Source organism: Trichosurus vulpecula, chromosome 1 (assembly GCF_011100635.1).
Source record: "Trichosurus vulpecula isolate mTriVul1 chromosome 1, mTriVul1.pri, whole genome shotgun sequence".
Taxonomy (NCBI): Eukaryota; Metazoa; Chordata; class Mammalia; order Diprotodontia; family Phalangeridae; genus Trichosurus; species Trichosurus vulpecula.
In genome coordinates this window covers 181,071,713-181,076,252 of record NC_050573.1, presented here as the reverse complement: position 1 = coordinate 181,076,252, position 4,540 = coordinate 181,071,713, and positions in this window count along the sequence as shown.

Below are 4,540 nucleotides of genomic sequence, written 5' to 3'. Positions count from 1 at the left end.
AAGCTTCCATTGGCTAAAAGAGAAGGTCTAAGTGAATTCTTTCACATCTGAACCAGCTCTCCCAAAAGGCACCTCAAAAGATAGATAGATAGATAGATAGAATATAGATTTTCATGGAGTAATTCCTAGTGGGGAAGACCAGCCAGAGAAGGAAATTGACCTTCAAAGGGGTCAGTCTCTAGGACCAAACCTGGTCAATGTGAGCCCAGAATATTCTGTGGTGTCCTGGGTCACAGGGGTAGGTCCATTAGCCATTTTTGTTCTGTCCTTTCAATTCCAAGGGTCATTCTCCTTGGCAGAAAAAATCAGAAGCAAAATAAGAGCTGATTAGCTCTGCCTCCTCTCCATCATCCATTGTCATTGTCTGATCTACCTGAGGAAGGATCCTGTCTCTTCTTTGATCTTCCTCTATTCTTCAAGATGGCTTAAAAAATCCTTTCTTATTATCCTTACTTAGCTTTCTTCTACAGCCTCAGCTCATTCTGGGCTTTCATGTGCTTACCACTTTTTTTTTTTAAGCACCGTGGCACACATTCGAATGTATTCTTTTGCACCTGCACTTGCTTTTGTTTGTTAAAATCTAAGGTAGAGAGAGGCAGTTAACCAAAGGAAAGGTTTTGTATACATCTAAATATTTAGAGCAGTTCTTTTCATGATAATAAAGGACAGGAAACAAAGTGGATGCCCAATGATTAGGGAATGGCTACATATACTGCAGTACACGAATGTAATGCAAAATATTACATGATAAAAACAGAGGAGCACGAAAAGACATACGGACCGATGTGAAGTAAGTAGAACCAGGAAAATTTTATGCACAGCTACAACAATGTAAATAGAAAGAACAACAATAAAATAATCAAAACTGAATGTTGACAAAGTATAGAGTACAGGTTTGGTCCCAAAGAAAAGATGTGAAGACATCTTTGCAGATGTTAGTCTCTATGTGTATGGAACACTGCATATAATGTCAGATTTTTTTTTTGATGTGTTAGTTTTGCTGATTTCCTCTCCCCTCTTTTAATTTTTAAAATTATTTTTTTAACTAAAAAATTCACTTTCTCTCCTTTCCATCTTCACCCTTTCCCTGTAATCCAGTTACAAAAAATGTATAGTCAAGCAAAACAAATTCCTACATTGGCCATGTAAAAAAAAAAAAGTCTCAGTAATCTGAGTCTATCACCTGTTTATTAGGAGGTGGGTAGCATGTCTCATTGTGGGTTCTCTGGATAGTTGGTCATCGCATTGAGTAGAGTTCCTAATTATTTTTGTGGTTGTTATTATTATTGTTATAAGGGATGCCTCCCTGGGAGAAGAAGAAAGAAAGAGGAATATAAGGAGAAACCTAGACAATGTTAAAACAAAAGCTATCAGTAAAAATTGATTAAAAAACAATAACAAATCTAAGACAGTTGTCAAGGCATTAGCAATATTATTACAATGCCTATGTATCTATACTGGTCTTTTTAGACTATTCTCCCTTTTTATCTTCATTGAATTTTTTATTCTTGGGAGCTTCCTATTCTTTTCCAGGATGACTTTCTCTATAGCTTTTAGTCCATGGGAGCCTATTTATCCTTACTCTGAAACCTTACTCTGAAACTCTCCAAAAATCTAAGATATATATCAGACTACATATGACTTTACTGTCCCGTTTAAAAAAGCAGAAGATTGATCGTTCACTTCCAAATTTTCCATCATTTTTACCCTACACAATGAAACTATGTTAAAATGTGAGAACTAAACAATACAAACTTCAAATTAACCAGCTTAGGATTATTTGATATTTTCATTATAGAACAACATGTAGGTTACTGTCTAATAGCAGTCTTATTGAATCATATAGTATTTTAAATAAACTTTACCATACAGTTATTAGTTCTGGGCAGAAATCCAGGACCTGTAATTAAACCAATATATATTCCACAGTTACCCTAGAGGTGGAAAAAGATTAATTATTTTCCAAAATGTTAAAAGCTTATTTGACTAAACAAATGATAAGTATAACATTTTAAAAAGTAAATGCAATATTTAGTATTTATTTTAGGATCTGCTTATACAAATTCAGTTTAGAAAACAAAAGAATACTTGGAGCAAAGAAGAATGCTAAAAACATAGACTACCAGACAATCTAAAGTCAGGTTTGTGCTACTGGGCAAGATGTACCAACCTAGTGAATCAGGTACTAGATTGGGAGTCACAAAATTTGATTCTTGTTCACAGCAGTGCTGACTTGTTTTTAATTTGAACAAGGCATTCCACTTCAGCGTTATTCATTTACAAAATAGTAGTATTTCTCTCTTTGACAAAGGAAGATGCTACAAGGAATGAGTCTATAAAGTGCTTTGATGTCTCAGGAAGAAAGGTTCTTCCAAAGGCATATTTTTATAAGCTTGTTCTCATACAATTTATGTAGCTCTTTGTGGAAAATATTTTAATATTTAGAACTGCTAATTTAACACTCCTCTAGTACAATTCACTTACAAAGTCCCATAAAATTAATTCATATAGGAATCTCTACTTTTAAAAAAATAAGCGTGGTAATTGTTTGGACTTAAGAAGCTAAGTTTTATTTAATAGTTTTATGGGTTTGTTTTGTCCTAACCTGTGACTGCTTGCGTGTGGGAATTCCCCTTCTGCATTGTCCCGGCACACATGCAAATCAGCAATTTAAGGCTTTGGAGAGTTTCCTGGGTCACCATGAGATTAACTGTCTTTTGAGGTCATAGAGCAGGAAGGGACCTCAAAAGCCATCTAGTCCAACCCCCTCATTTTACAGATGAAGAAACCGAGGCCCCCCAACGGCAAAGTGATTTGCCAGAGGTTGGTAAGGTAGTAAATCAAAGGCAGAACGTGAATACCACACACACTTGTGTACTTGAACTCAGTACTTCACGGCTCCACTAAGCCATGAGTTTCTTTTATGTATCAACATACTCGTGACATGAAAAATGTAAAATTTATATGTACCTGGAGAGGAGCATCATGGGTTTTTAGAATTGAAAGGAACCTTGGATGTCATCTAGCGTAATTCCCTCATTTTACAAATGAGGAAGACTGACCAGAACAGACATGCGAGACTGAGAGGCAAGCTCTAAGCAAACTCCAATGAAAAACTGTTATTTTCCTTTGCATTATAGGAACTCTTAATGTGTTTGTTAATTGCACCTGAGGATTCCTTTATGAACTTTTAAAGCTCCTCACCATGTTTTCAATCCTGAACAAGTTTAAGTAGACAGAAGGGGGGCGGGGACTAGGTTCCGGTGGTACCTTGACCGGTACCACTCTAGAAGTTGCCTGCTGGGGGGCATTTAGTTCTGCACCGTGGGTGCTTAGTGGTGTAGACTGGGGTGGTGGTGGGGGGGCTGCAAAAAAAGAGATGCTGCACTGACACCAGCACTCGATTACTCTTGCCTAAGCGAGAGGCTGCTGCGGCTGCTAGAGCCGCTGCTGGTGGAGGGAGGGAGGCGACAATAAAAAAAAGAAGTAAAAGTAGGAGGGAGGAAAGATGAGCCTGAGTTGAGGGCTGGTTGGAGGAAAGACGGATGAGAGAAATACTGGAAAAGAGGTGGGGGGAGGGGTGGTGGTGGTGGTGGTGGAAGAGAGTACGCTCCGTAACCAAGCACTCCTTCCCGGGGCGAAGGGGACGTGGGGATTACTGAAGTGGTGAGTCCCCGAGGCATCCCCGGGAAAAGCCCAGCTGATCGGACCCGCGCGTGCGCGCACTTGCTGTGAGACAACTCTACCGCCCCCTCCCCCTCCCCTCTAACACTCAGTGACCACAGCATCTCCTGCAGCGGCGGCATCCCAACACCCCCGCCCTCCCCACTTCTCCACCCTCCCGGGACCTGGCCAGTCAAGCTCGCCGGGATCTCGCGCTCTTTGGCCGAATTACGGTGCGCCCTCCCTTCAATTCCTCCCCGCCCCGCCTCTCATTTTCCCCTCCCTCTCTCCCTCCCCCCCTCGCTACTCCTTCTCGCCCTTCTCCCCGTCCCGGCCTTCTGCCCCTCCCCCCTCTCTCCCCGCCTCTCTCGCCTAGCACCGCCTGCGCGCTACGTCTTGCGCCGGGGAGTCCGCCGCAGGCTAACAGCGGCAGCGGTGGCGGCGGCGGCAGCAGCAGCAGCGGGAGCGGGAGCGGGAGCAGCGGCAGCAGCGGCAGCAGCAGCCGGAGCAGCAGCAGCCTACAGCATCGACCTCCTCCGCCTCTTCTCTCGCGCACTCCCCCTGCCCGCCCTCGGTCTCCCTCCATCGCTTCGGCAGTCCCAGTGCCTCGCGCGACCGCTGAGCTCGAGCCAACGTTCTTTCTCTTCACCTCCCCCCTCCTCCGCTACCCCATCCCCGGCTCTCAGCCCAGCCTCTCCTCGGCTTCCCCTCCCCCACGAGCCCCCCAACCGCCGCGCTCACCCCTAGACGCGCGGGCCCGGCTGCCTGCTTCCGGGGAGAGGGGGGGGTGGGGGCGGGCGGACGGACAGACGGACTGGGCCGGTGCTGGCAGCGCCCCTGGGGAGCAGAGGAGGAAGAAGGAGAAGAAGAAGAGGAG